This window comes from Papilio xuthus, unplaced genomic scaffold, assembly GCF_000836235.2.
Source record: "Papilio xuthus unplaced genomic scaffold, Pxut_1.1 DF826938.1, whole genome shotgun sequence".
Taxonomy (NCBI): Eukaryota; Metazoa; Arthropoda; class Insecta; order Lepidoptera; family Papilionidae; genus Papilio; species Papilio xuthus.
The window spans coordinates 2,237,199-2,252,886 of NW_013531711.1; the positions used below are offsets into that span (position 1 = coordinate 2,237,199).

The following is a 15,688-nucleotide window of genomic DNA, read 5'->3' on the forward strand; positions in this document are numbered from 1 at the left end:
CTTTAGAACATTACATTAATAAAATCCTCGATCGTTATTCGTTCGATTGTCAAAGTAAAATGATATCGAAACACATGGTTTAGTATTAATTTCATGTTATAATGATATCACTGTCTGAATTAGCAAAAAACAAAATCCAGACTCCAATGTTTATGTTTTCATACGTTGCTTATTATTTTGACCACTTTACAGCTCCCCACAAACTATGTATTTTACTGAATTGCTTCGTTTGCAGTAGAATTCAACTGCAAAGGTCTCTACTAATCTACATTGTATCACCTATCGCAGTTCTCAAGAAGTATATTTAATAGGGCAATCATATTGAAAAATTCGCTTTATCTGTTATGTTATCGTATAGATATAGTTGCACCGATATTGCTCGAGTTTTTTTTAAATGATAAACAATACGTTGCTTTGGACACAGAATAATTAAAACAAATTAATTGCAGTCTGATACCTCGACTCGTTCCTGAGAAAAAAGGTCTTGACAGACAGACAGACACATAACAAAGTGATCCTATAAAGGTTCCGTTTTTACCTTTGGAGGTACGGAACCCTTAAAATGGCAATAGAACTGGAAAAAATTAAGAAGTAAGGGTGTTATACTAAAGTCATTAACTGAAGTGACGTCTTCATTAGTCTTTTGATTGTTACATGTCCTAGTTTTTGACGTGAACAATCAATCTAGCAGGAATGTAAGAGTATCATCCGTCAAGGATCTCTTAGCTCAAGAGACAATTTCAGAGAATCTCTAATATGCAATCTTTTAGAATTTAGAAGCAAGGTCTAGTTATTTAAAGATAAAAGGAACTTAATCAGACCAGAGCATAGCAGACTTTAAAATTTTAATCTCAATTAACTGAAAGCTGTTTTTGTTCTCTACAAAGAAATTTTTGGAAAAATCTTCAGTCCTTGAGTGTACAAGATGTAATCTGTAGGCGAATACTTTTAGGAACAGAAAAATATTCTGTGAAATATCTTTCGGCAAGAGAGTGGAAGCGTTGCCGTCTTATCAAGTGAGTCAATTGTTTCGGGCGCGGTTATCTGTCCTGAGGCACTCGTTTGACCCACCAATTGACTTTGGGGCGTTCTTTACTTGTGACATAATTTAGACGTCTGACAAATATACTTTTATGTTATAAATGGGAGTAAAAGAAAAGCTTTCTGAGCTTGTTTGTAGTCTTGACAAAATTTCCTGCTTACCAATAGTCAAAGAAATCTAATGTAGGTTAGTTATTAATATAAATGGTATGAGTTTCTATTAAAAACATACTTTTAATTTATGTTGCTGATATATTTATTGACAGTATTTTATATAATCTATAAAACTGTTATAAATACGATCTTCTTTTTATTAATGATGTTTTTATTGTTTCAGGTAAGCATTTTCAGTTGACGAAGCGTTTATAAAAGTTATTGCTTGTGAGTTTTTTTTTATTTTTACATTTGGTATTTACGCTTGTAAAGAAATATACAGAACGGAAATAAAATTTCATGTGCAAACATGATAATTTCTTTTTTTGACAGTTAGCTTGTGTAATCTAACTGTGGGTTTCTGTAACCAAAATTTTCCGTTTAAAACATATTGCTATCATTATTTTGTCAAAGATAATGACAGGGATGACCATATATTTCATAGAGATTTTGGTCTTAGAAACACACAGTAAATACAATAAGCTAATCCATTTAATGATTGATAGCAGCAGTAAAAGCTGTAAGCATTTTACGCATTGTAGTTTCTACAATGTATACACTACTTTAATCTAATTTGTAGAGTCCATATTACGTAATACAGCGCTGTCGATACGCGTAGTTGTAATTTAATTTGTATCTATGGGCAACGCCTTCTTATTCTTTAGGAATTTACTTTTTTTAAACAATCTATAAACAGAACAGTACACAGCGCGTGAAGTACTAAACCATACGTCTTATCTTATACCCAATCCATTTGAAAGACTGTAGTAAAATTCTGATTAAAAAAAATACAATATTTATGTTGTTTCTCTTGTCCGTTTGATTTAATTTTGTGACTTTACTTCATACTTCTTATAGCGTAATAAAACTATACTACTGTTTTAGCTTCGCCTTATAAGTAGGTGGTCCTTCAAGCAGGATATTTTACGTTTGAGTCGTCAATACTGAATTGTACGTTCTGTCATTTATCTCCACGAAGTTTAATCCTTCGTAACATCGTCTAGTCTCGAGTGTAATCCTGGTTGAGATTTATTCAAGTACGATCTCGAAGCCAGACAATCCTCAGAATACCTGTCACTATTTACAATGGTTACGTTTTTAATCTTTCATGTTATAGACCTAAAAAATCTTTTGCTAAAGTCCTAGATAAAAAATATTGTATCAAAACCAAATTGTTTGTAATTATCCTTAAGTTGTTCTCCTCAGTGTTCTATGACTAATTCATTTCCAGGAACCACGCTACATAAATATCTCCGGTCTAGACATAGGGGAGGTAGTTTGTGATCTGCTGTGGATAATCGTCACACCGACTAATGACGATACGATGAATTACACAAATCTTGTTCGAGATGATAAAAAGGAAAATTATAAGTTCAAAAATTGACGTCAGAACTTTACATTAGCTTGTCCAATTAAAAGCAGTCGAGTCAATGACTCGAAGTATCTTATTTTGAAAATTTATATGGTACGTTTTTGTCACATTGATTCCAACAAAACATATTGTTATCTCTGTTGTTTAAAGAGTATGAGAGAGATGGCAATATGTTTTAATAAATGTTCTGGCAGTGGAAACCCACGTTGAATATCAAATTTAAAGTATGTTCACGATTGGGCTTTGACGTTAATTGATTTAACAATGGGCCTTTGCGTCGCAACAGACTTTCTAAATCCAGTAACAGCGGCCCATTGTGTTGGAACCCTTTCTTATTTATTGCGAACACAACGTTGGTCCGGGCAGATTGGTTTTTCGAGAATTTTCTTATATATAAAACCTTATACGTTATTTGTACATGACATTTTCGTGATAATTTCTTGTGCATACATTGCATCATAATGATGTCATCTCAGAAATACGAATATTGTTAACTTAAGAACCAAATCTTATCATGAAACTAAGTTGGCATTTAATTTTAGCCTAATTTTAAAAATTACATTCATTTGAATGTTCGTTGCCGATACAATAACTGAAATTATCAAAAATACAATGTTTTTAGGCAATTGGGAATAGAGATGTATCATAAAATATCATCCTAACAACTTATATCGATAACGATACTATTTCCGTTAATATCTTTCATTATTTGCGATTTACAATCGAATTTTCTGTAGTATCCATCTGAATCGAAGTAAAATAAGAAATATTGTAGTTTGTATACATTGTGCGTTCAATATTCCGACGGTGGGGTCCTGAATCCTGGTGCTCGGGTCGACGAACTCCAATCCAGTTCACGTCTTGCACTCGCCGCCTCACGTAACACTGCCAGCACAGATCTACATGCACACATTTTATTATGTAATCGAAAGTAATGGAGACAAAGAAAAATCAATCGGTATTGATAAATGTGACGGGTATTTTATTAAACATAAATGCAGTTTTGGATCAAAATTAACGACGCTTTAGATGTGATGCACAGTTAAAACTAAAATAAAATTATTCTTTTCGGAAAGGAAACGCGATTGTAGGTTTTTTCCGTAATAATTAATAAATTATGATGGTAAATATGTTATAACAAATGTCATAAAGTAATAGAAAATAAAATGCTCCAAGTCAGATTAAATTATAGTTGATATTGTAAATATTATAGAAATAGTAAGTAGCAAACGTTGACTAATTGTATTTACGCAATAAATTTAATCAAGGATAATAGTAGTGAGGGCTCTTACGCTGGTTTTTATTATTCTTCTCAAATAAAGTAACCGGTTTCACAATACTTAACCGTCAAAGCAAAGTTACATCGTTTGTGGGCGCGTACTCGTTGGAGTTCATTTGATGTTCTGACTTGTTTATATTCTTGTTCTAGTACAAGTTATTGCTTACTCGACTTCTTGTACTGTCTGACTCGATTTGTGTTAGGAGTAATTAGTAAAGCTTTTTTTATATCATAAGATGGCAAACGAGCGAGCGGCCACCTGAAATCGCTGAAATAGCGAAGTGACCGTTGCACAAACGCAATAGCATATGCGTTGCCTACCTTTAATCGACGGAGGAGAGGATGCACAGAAAGAAAATATCTTCCCTTTTCATGCATCCTCTCATCCGGAGAGTCCACTTCCCATCCTTTCCTTATAAGAAAAAGGGTGGGAAGGGAAAGAAAACTAAATTAGGCCTTCGGGACGCACACTCATCAGACGAAACGCGGAATTGCTTCCACTTCACGCCTTGTCTCCTGAGTGTTGGTATTTCACCGGGCGAGCCGGGCCAATTCGTGCGAAGATGTTAAAGCGGGCTCTACCACTGTTAAGACTGCTTCGAAACAGGTTTGTTTTCAATTCAGTCAATCCACTAATGTTATACCGGAAGTTTAGGCTACAGCTTCCGTTTTGTAAGTTATTCTTAAAAACTTTTATTCTAAGTGCTTTTGGCGCACTGCCATATTGCAAACCGGAACTGTGTCATCTTATTTCGTCACTAACTGACAGTAGACATAATTCAAAGAATATTAGATCCTATTAAAATTGATTAGTAGGTTTTGGATTCTTATTTACGTAATGTTTGACCCTTCTTTACTTTCTATCCACTTTTCTTGATGTAAATCTAAATATTTGTTCCACAAGCACATTAAAGTCATTTGAATCGACTTTATTCACATTCATTTAATCCATAATATAGTATCTATAAATGCACAGTCGTCTGCCAGCCACATGTGTTGTCTCTCGGTACACCATTTGCAGCTTATTTTAATAGCTTTAAAGTTTTTATTTGTAAATACCAACATTTTTAAGTGTAGACCATTTATTAGTTTTGAATAACACATTGTAAGTCCATTGACCTTTGGACTAGTTTTTATAATCATAATTCAAGAATATGATGCTTCTTTGTTTTGCTCTTCTTAGAAAATAATTTAAATAACTGGCCGACAAACTTTTTAAGGATTTAAAAGTACTATGCTATGTCGGAGGTCCATACGTCATGCCTAATACGTCATACGTTGTATATCTTCGCTTAAACATGGTTGTGTTCAATGCATGTAATCAGTGGCACGGTGCATTGAATCACAGTAGTAATTTGCCGGTGGCTGGGCAGCAATTTGCAGCCTCTAACGCACTACTCTGGGCCATCCATTACTCAAGTTACACGTTACATTACATGAATGAACTACGATGTCATTAAACCTTTACCATATAAGTTATTATTATGAAGTAATTAAAAAGTCTGTAGTCAATCGATCCACAATGTCCAAATGTGATTGGCTTGAGCCTAATCACTGCTAACCTATGTGAGCTTGAGGTGTTCGGTGTGGACTTATTTAAGCTGACAATGAATGTAAATTTTACATATTTTGTCCAGTATGTTATCTTATAGATGAATTTTAACAGCATTTGTTGTGACAAAGTGACAAGCCTTCAGCTTTCAACTTTTATGTCACATTGTCTGCTTTTATGATGAACAAATGTTTGGAGTGCGCTCCAGGTCATCTGTTCGCAAAGAGGTCAGGACTGATTCGAATACTGTTTATTTAAACTGAGAGATAAGGAATGTATACGTTTTGATGTATGTATTTTGACTGTTCGTTGTGTATTATGTTGATGCATCCTTCCTCTTTTGTACGAATACTTGTGGAAACCATTTCTATGTACATTTGAATAAAGAATTGCCACATAGTATTTGTATAGGCAAGTATGCAGCCGACTTTCTCCGCTTGCGGTACAAGTTATGGTTATTATTGAAAGTACGCAAGAGTACGATCGCGGCTGCCGAGATATTACTTTTGAATTATTCAATGTTCATTGTGCGAGACTACCAACAATGCTTAAATATTTTCATTTCCATTATTTAAAGCTATAATAGTAAGATAGGCTGGCTTTTATTCCAACCGAAGTTTGTGTTTCTTTTTTTTTGTCAGCGGTCTGTGCTTTTGGAAAATATGAGCAAACTATGTATTAAGTTTATGAGATGAGAATTGGGCATATTACGGCTATTAGCAAAATTATATGACATTTTGTTGACAACTTAGCCTTAGAATAGTTTGAGAATTTTTTCTCTTTACTAAAGAAACTCATGAGTGCCTCAATGAAATGTTCCCTTGTGCTAGCTTAATTTTTTTGTTTGCGTTCACGATTAAGGAAGACATTAGTTAGAACAATACGTAGCGTTGTGGCTTGCGAGCGCTCGAAGTAGTCGTTTTATAATTTTTATGGTCGCCAGTTGTATTGACCTAAATAAACGGATCACGTCATTGCTTCGCGACTGCAAAGGGCGTGGTCGACACAATGCAATGTAGGCTCTTGATTCATTAAATTGTGTTTTATTACAGTACTTAAAGCTTGATTTTTAATTGTGGGATTTAATTGTGATTTGATTGATGGATTTGTAATTTTCTTTTAGGTGAATTGAAAACAAATTATATCACGATTACTATTAACTTAATATCTACAAGAGTTGTGCTATCAACATTGTTAAATTTCAATCTTACTGAAGACATAGCGGGGTGTATGATAAAACGGGTCTGACAGCGTCGGCCTTCGTCGCTGCCCGGTGACGTCATCGCTTATGTCATGCCCACACAGATGATAATCGTGCGATTATTAGCCGCAATGCCGAACGGACTAGCACGCCGGCCGCACCGCGCCCAGCCATATCGATGATGCTACATATTAACCTTGTGTCAGATGTATCAGTTACTTTATATAAATGTTAAGTGCTTCTATTAAAATGTCAGCACACGCCTTTCAGCTAATATAGTCACTATTTACAGCAAACTTCAGCAAACTACTTTTTCTTTGTACTGGCCGTGTTAATATCAGCAAGGGAATATATACGCAAGATTATACCATAGCTGGCTTAGAGTAAATATTCACGGAGAGCGTGTTCAATTGTTTTTGTCGGTAATTAAAGTAGAGATTAATTCTCGTTTACTTATCACTAAGCCAGCGGGATTACCTTGGTCTCAATGAGCATTAAACGTTTGCTCTGAGTTTCTTAAAGTCCAAGTATGTATTCGTATTAAAATGTGCTTTTTTTGGTAATAAAAATGAGATATTATCAATCGACAGCCACTACTTACTTAGGTATGCGTTAAGGAGGAGTAATTTTCCTTTTGATGTCGCATATTTCCATAGGACAGTCTATTAGGTTGTTTGCTTTGTAACTTCATAGGATGAAATTATTGTATGGTATACATTTAAAATCCACTCGATCGTTCAAGGGCATCATCGTAAAACTTATTGAGCAGACGCAGCGGTACAAGGAACCTATTTTGAATATTAAAACATCAGCACGCGCGCCGTGTACGGTCAGCTTGCGTCATTGTATTTGCAATTGTTTACGGTATATCTACTTAATGTAATACACGTATGAAGTAACTTGCATCCCATATGATAGATTATTTTGTTACAGCGTCGACATTATTAACCAGGGGCTTCCGAGACCAAAATGACGATTTATTTTATACAGAGATAAAATAAATCGTCATCCCTGTCATTATCTTCGACAAAACAAGGATAACAATATGTTGGAAATCGAGATTTTTGTCTCAGAAACCCTTGATAACTATATTTGTTACAGTTGATTAATTTGACAGCAATTAAAACAAAAGGCAATAGTGCTAAGTGTCGCTTATAAAGCGCGAGAGTATTCCGTCTTATAAAAGTAGCACTGAGTTTAACCTCTAAAATTATACAACAGAGTTTAAGTCCATATTTTCGGCGTCAGTTTAGAATTACCATAGTACACAGGTTGGCAACGAATTGTCTGCATCCTCCACAGAGTTCAGTGGCGAATGCCGACGCCCACTCGAGCTCACTCATTCATCTCTGACACAATGCTGGCCGAGCGGCTAATCACTCACTATAAGTATAAATGACTGACATTCATTGAATAATTGAATCTATGGTTATAGGAACGGATATGCCCTTAATATGAACCATAGTTTGTTTTAATTTTTTTATTATGCGTATTATTATCGGTAAGGTTTTATTTATTTTTATAATGTAATTGTTGGATTTTATTGAATATTTTTTACATGTAAATGTAAAGTAAATGATGTACAATTGTTGTATAATAACAAGCTGGCGTTTCGTGGGTTGGTAAATGATACGTTGTAAATTAATATGCCAAGGTCAACTCTATAACAGGCCAATTTGTTATTAGTAGTTATTAAGTCGGGAGCACTTATATCGCTTTGGTAAAAATAAAAACACTCTTCGACTCCACACGTTGCTTTGTTCAAAGTCCGATTGCTTTCTAAAGTTTCAAGTAATTGAAATGTTTCTACAGTATGTTAAAACTTGCTATTGAATGTTCCATTCATACGTGTTTCATAGGCTGGTAAATAATAGCCTTGATTGCAACACCAGTATACTTATGTGTGAATTCAACGCGTCATTTTTAGTAGTCTTTTTTTGGTATTGATATTATCGTGTAATTGCGTTGTTGTGTTTGTTTTTAAATAATTCATATCATTACACATATTAATGAATTGGGTACACTATTTTTTAAGTGTCTGTCAATCAGACATTTTGTTTTATTATTTGTCGATAGTTAAAAAGTAAATGTAAGTAAAGTGTCATTGCTAAAGTTTGTCTACAAAGAAAGATGACATCATAATTAATACATCTTATTTGAGAACTCTTTAATATAGAGTGTACGTAATGTTTGAATGTGACGCCACATTGTACTATTAGCGCCGATATAAACAGTGACGGGGATTCGACGGCCTCGTTTCTTGAATTCCCAGCGCCGAGTACAATGTACGAACATTCACTAAAAATAACATCGCTTATACATTCGTGAAAATCATCCACCGAAATAAATTTCCTGGCAATTATAGACGCGTCCGACTGCCGACTATCGGAATAGGGCTGACGCTAAAGTGCCACTTCCTTAGTACTTTCTAAGGGCGTTTTCAGGTGAATTTCTTTGACGTAAAACCTTATGCCAGTCATGTATGACAATCGATCATGTAACATGTAAGAATTTAAAAGTATTAGAACAAAATACCGATGAAGTAAACAGTGACAGATAGACTTTAACGTGACGTCACAAATATCCGCGAAAATGTGTAATTCTTCTCATACGAGTCTTCCAATAAGTAGACACCATAGTAAAAATAAAAAAAAAATACTAAGGTCTTTTAATACTGCATAGTTAAAAATGTAGGATACAAAGCAACCCTAGCGGCCTCCTGTGTGGGTGGAAATCCTGTTAATGCGCGCCGCGGTCGGGACAACGCTGTCCACGTCACAAGGCAACCAAGCAATGAGGTCCAAGTTAAACGGACAAGATTGTTAAGATGACATCATCTTTGTTGATTCATCCGTTTACAGAACGATTACTTCAACATTACTATAATTAAAATTGTAATTAAGTTTCAATAATTTGATTAAACTTAACGATACTTTTGAATTGTAATAACTTGAAATAAATAAGCAGAAAATATTTTTAAATAAAAAATTAATAAGCATGCCTTCTAGATCTCATTTAATATGCAGGTACTGTAAATAAGCCCGGCAATGCCTCTTCCTCCTCTTCTTGCAGATGTCCCTGGTGATTCCATCGTTCGTTTGACTTCTCTTATATAAAATAGGTCAACTTTGTTGACTACTCACATAGACGAGAAGGTCAAAAGTCCCTGTTATTTAAAAGAGTGGTCTTCCTTGTTTGACCTTTGCATCTCTCAAATTAACATTCATAATATTCAAGAGAAACCCAATACTGAACTTGGTTGGATTAAGAAATTTTTGAAAAATTTGATACACCGGAAATCTGTCTTTAAATTTAACTTTCAACTTCAATGTTATGTAAACATTGTTCATAATTTTAAACAATACCTATCTGGTGCAATTAATCGATTCTCATTAAACGACGCAAGCGAAATGCAACGAGCCGTTGTTTACCAAAATGTCCCCCTTTGAACTTGCGTTGACCGGACACGCGTCGCTTCGCTGTACTGTTCAATGTGTGTGTATGTACAGCTTTATATTATTTATAACACGTGGAATTACGGAGAGAGGGGACTGCGACACAGGGGGAATTGCTCGATCATGACAGGGTTGCACCTGGTATACGGTTTCGAAAGAATTCTTTGAAATGAAACCGTAGTAGTGTAACATTCCGTTTTGTAGTTGTATATGGCTGTCCGATACGAATGGTTTGAAAATGGAATACTCGTAACGAACGAAAATCTTATGCGGAAGTTATGTACGGCTTCATCAGCAAAATGAGTAGGGCACAAAAACAAACAAATAGGGACCTCCTTTAGTCCAGTCAAAAAAGTCTTCTACATTTAAGTGCTCCATTTAACACAAAAAAGTCTGTTGCCAATTTATATCTTGACATCGACCTCCAAATGAAGTATGCCACACCCTCCTAAATACTCGTAAAGAACCCCCACAACCCCCGCCCTTGGTACCTCAAAACACATTAGATAATGACCTGATGACAGAGTGAGACGGGAAATAGTTTATAGGCGTCTAGCTCACGCATGTTGTGGCTCGGGCGCGGTTCTAAATTTGGGTTAATGGATTCGTCCGCGCACCGCCATGGGAAGTACCTGTTAGTCCGTCCGCTCTTACCTACCGGCTGTTTCACTTGCGCCTGCTTCTCGTCAATGTTACTCTGTAATTTTTTATTATTTATGTTAAAGGAAAACAGGTGTATTTTAACGTTACATTCCCGTGAATTTAAACGAGTTTCTCTGATGTTTTACAATATTTGCTCTTATACCTTACAAACAGTAATTTGCCATTATATCGGTCTTACTAATATTATAAATGCAAATGTTTGGATGTATGGATGAATTATTTGCATTGATCTATTACTTAATCTGAAAACACATAGGTTACTAATAGAGTTTTTATTTTGCGCGGACGGAGTCACGGTCAGCTAGTTTTATTATTAAAGAGCGATAGTAGTCTGCACATATAAATAAATTGTTGTCTCCGGTCAAATTTTTACTAAATAAAGCACAATAGAATAAAACGATTCATAAATCTTTTAAGTTTATGTATAAAGTAGTTTGAAGATTTATATACGGATACTCGATGAGTCAGTATTATAAATCAAATTAACATAATTTACATATTATGTTTTTACATATACAGTATTCTCGTGTGTGTTTGTAAGCAATAGAAATGCTAGTCAAGAATTTATCTATTACTAGCTGTCGCCCGCGACTCCGTCCGAACAGAAATAAAAAAAAAACTATTGGTCGCAGCGTAATGTTATAAAGCCTTCCTCTATGAATGGACTAGCTAACAAAAAAAGATTTTTTCAAATCCGACCAGTAGTTCCTGAGATTAGCGCGTTTAAACAAGCTTTATAATATAAGTATAGATTCAGCTATAATAAATCATTCCAAAGAAACGAAAGAACTCTCTGAAGCAACAAAACGGCGATAATTTTTACGTATCAGCGAAAACTCGCGACAGTCCAGTCGTCCACTTGTGCTGAGTTAACCACACTAAATATAGCGTCGCGGCCGTGATGTCAACACTCGTCGGAAGCTGGAAATCGTGCTGTTGACTAAAGATAATTCGTTTTATTGCTAAAATCACTGGAGAAAAAGAGTTTGAAGAGCAAACCGTAAGCATACTCTGTCTTCTTGATTAAGAAAAGAGATTTCGTAAGGGTTCATAGATTTTCTATAGAAATGTATTTATACAGCAACTGTTTCTAGTGTCTATGTATTTCGAATCTAATAAACTCTTATCGGAAGTACCTATCCTATTATTTGTCCCTAGCAAAAACATTCATGCAACAGTTAAGTTTAAAAATTGATTCACTTCACGCGTCTGAGCGTTCGTGAGAAAATAATTTGCGCATTAACGATCTCGAGACGAATGCAGTGACGCGCGTGAGCATGTATGTTTATATACTGTATTTTTTTCCAGTGAATTTAAAGTTTAAGCCATGTATTGTCAAACAAATCCCATGGTCACCGTTTAACGATGTTTCTCTTTATTCATGTTCTCTGTTTATGAATACATTATTTAAATTGTATTTTCTATAGACACGTACACAGTAAAAATGTAAGTCATTTTGCTAAAAGCTTGAGTTATGTGAAATGTTCATCGTAAACTTTGATGCCACTATACAAATTTAAAGCGTATATCTATTATTAGTTTTGAATGTAAAAACATAAATATCATAGGTTAATGTGCGCGGAAGTGATAGCATCGAAATTCGAAACGCTGATGTTACTTTCCAGTGAAGGTCAGAATTCCCCTCCTGTTATGCTACAGCGACAGTGGTTCGCGTAACACAATTGAATCGAATGGTATATTATTGAGAATTATAAAAAAAACTGGGCATTGTGTCACAAATTATCCTCTGCTTCGACAAATATTGCGAGCTCAGTTGAATCCTTTATTTTCACTATACAAATGTAGAAGCACATCGGATAGGTAAGTAAACGTCTGATTATAAAAACAAACAACAGCTATGCCGGTTAAAAATGCAACGCAGTCTGCGTTGACTGGGCGGTAACCGTACCGTGACTAGTGATGTGTACTTAGTAGATATCGACATAGCGATATAGATGACTCTGATGATAAGATATCGAATTGATGTTAAATATTACCTTATTTCCTTTCTAAAACATTATTTACATTTACACGTAGTTTTTATTTATTCCTATTATAGGATATTGCTGCTTAACGCTTTTTTACACTTATATAAAAAAGTAGATATTTCATATCAGTAAAATAGACTACAGTAACCAAAAAATTAATAAAATCTTGACTATAACAATAAGAGCATAAGTCATATTCATTATCGACATTTGATCCCTCATGTTATTATCGATAAGTTAATATCGATATTTCCGGAGCCGTATGTTTTTCTCACTAACCGTAGCGTACCGTGAACAACATCCGCGCACAGTTATGCGGTCATACACTGAAATAGACCCTATCCATAGCGAGATAAGACCAACACCTGAATAGTGGTGTAGTGATTAAAATCGCATTGTTTCCTCCCGTTTTCAATGAGGACGTCACTATGCGCATAGTTATGAGTGCGCGTAGTTGTGTTTGCGCTCCGTAAGCTATAGCTTTCTACTGTTAAATAGGTCAGTCTATTGTTTTTGCGCTTCTTGTTTCGTGGATGCAAAAATAATAAAGTTTGATATTTTGTTTAATAGCTATCTACAATACCGGCAAAAACTTATTGCATCTACGATCAAATACAGACTAAATAACTACATGAAAATGTAGCTTGATTCTGGACTGTTGTGTTTCTGATCGTGAAATGTTAAGAATTTAAAGTGAAAGTGTACGAATAATAACGGATTATTCATTCCGAAGTACATCAAAACGGACATGCCTTTGGGGGGAGGCCTCGTCACGCAGTGCGGTCCGGCATATAACGGTCTTTCTACTTTTACATAACACACGCTTGTTTACAACTAGTTATATGTAACCGTATGTAATAGTATAATAGTATGTCACTACTATGTGAAATCGAGAATATCTTTAAGTCTAAAATTCCATTATTACTTTCATTAGCTTTAGTAAATTAAGCCTTTGAAGATTAAGATTAAGTTTGATATTGAAATTATTAACATTTTACTTTTCTCCGTGTAAATCAACATTGGCGCTGGCGTATATGTTATATAAACTATTTTAGTCGTTAGTATACAAATCTATAAATAAATTACAATGCGGTTTGAGCTGGTTTAGGCCACGAACTTTCTGCTTTATGAACATGACCGTGGAATTTTGAATCATGTGTAAATTTGAATTTCGAAGAGCTCTCCTCGTGTATATATTTTTCTTTTAATTCGTATATCGTGTGTAGAAATGGCATGTAAGAGTAAGTGGCAGTGGAACGGTAGCAGGATATCCGTCGCCAAACCGGCGCGACCGCCTCGCCACCGCCTCGTGTCTCCCCCTAATAAGGATGGTGACAGTTCCCTTGTTCGGTGGAAGCCACGTTCGCAATAAATGTCCTGTCTCAAGTCCAGGATAGGATGCCAGGCAAGATTAATTTTTTTTTGGAGCAATCAGTCGATTGCAAGGGAATATGTGATTTTATACTTTTCTAATATCCATAGGTTGCAGTTAAAGACATATTGCTTAAAAACATATATTTCATTTTTTTTTATTTTGTCGCGTTACTAAAGCCAGACTCTTAGGCTTGTTGAAAATCTAAGTTGATAGTATTAATTAGTAAAGTTTTGGAAAAAAATAGTTTCTTGTCGTTTAGAATACGCGTGATGGTGGTACTATGGTGTAACGGCAGCCGATGGTGCGACGCCATGTCTGCCGCGGAGGTCATCGACCCCACCGCCTGCCAACTCAATACGCCCCGCTTTTATATTTCGAACCTTGCTGCCAATAACACTTTGATGCTGTGTTTTATATCAAAGATGTTTTATTGCCAGTAATTTCGGCCGTGAGGCCTCCGGACTCGTAAAATTGTACGGACCTAGTTTCTTCAAGGGCTAATTTTATAAATATAATCTGGAAATGGATTGCCGGAGAGACTTCTTCTTTTATAACAAAACTTTTTATAAATTACTAAATGCGAATAATCAGTCAAGTTGTTCCGGTGAAAACTTTTAATACGTCATGCGTCCGTAGTGAAGATGAAAGTGTATTGAGAAGTATAAATAAATAGTAAATCAACGTTGATACATATGATCACAGATAGCCTTATGTAACACAAGTACGTTATTACATAACGTTACTGTATTGTTATCTTGTAGTGAGTTAATTTGTGAGCAATGACGTTATCTTAAAAAAAATATGAGTGTTTTCGTATGTGCTATTCTTACTTTGTTATGTAATAATACAAATGAGTTTAGTTTTTAATTGTAGGTAACATTTTAAATCAGAAACCAAGCAACATTATACTACTTAGGAAATCTAAACTTTTCAAAAAGTATCTCATTATAAGAAAATTATCATTGGAAGAACATGGAACAAGAACTGCTTTTTAGACAAGCTGATCTGAAATTGCATTCCTGCCTTGTCTGAATTGCTGATTTTTTAGACGTTGGTTCTTTGTTATCTGAAGTAGATCTCGACCTTGGTTTTTGAATGTGTTGATTTCCCATACGATAACAGCACTAATTGTTATTAATCCTTTGTTTCTTGTGTGGAAAATTGTTAATGCGAGCGATTCTATTGTTTAAAGTCTTTTAAAAACTTTTCTTATTGCACCCACTTAACGAGATGTGTCACTTTTGCATTAAAAAAACTTTTTCAATTTCGATATTAATATAAACATTTTTTTAATATTTATTTTTAGTTAATCATTTATTTTACAAGTTTTAATTATAAAATAAAACTTCCAAACTTTTAGACTACACGAGACCATGTGAAAATATTTTTTAATTACACACTCGTTAACCACTTTACGGACGTGGTTTTAATACGAAAATTAAAAACAATTTTAGATAGGTTTGCACGAATAAAATTAAATTTTTACCACAAGGATGTCCCGTTTACAGGGAAACACACGAGTATCCCTTACTACATTTCATTAGACTGGAGAAGTTATTACGTTACTAGCTGCCGCCCGCAACACCGTCCGCGCGTAATTTAAGAAATT

General features: G+C 34.8%; 1 protein-coding gene across 12 annotated transcripts in view; it reads left to right on the plus strand.

Annotated features, from left to right (window-relative positions):
- The window catches only part of beta-Spec (spectrin beta chain), a 50,505-nt gene that overhangs the window by 4,523 nt on the left and 30,294 nt on the right, over positions 1–15,688 (plus strand). The window contains exon 1 of one of the 12 annotated variants that reach the window (XM_013317382.1): positions 13,181–13,202. The exons of the other annotated variants lie outside the window; for them this stretch is intronic. The gene's annotated coding sequence lies outside the window, so the exon portion shown is untranslated. Of the gene's footprint in view, positions 1–13,180; positions 13,203–15,688 lie in introns of those variants that run through there. 12 annotated transcript variants of the gene reach the window in all.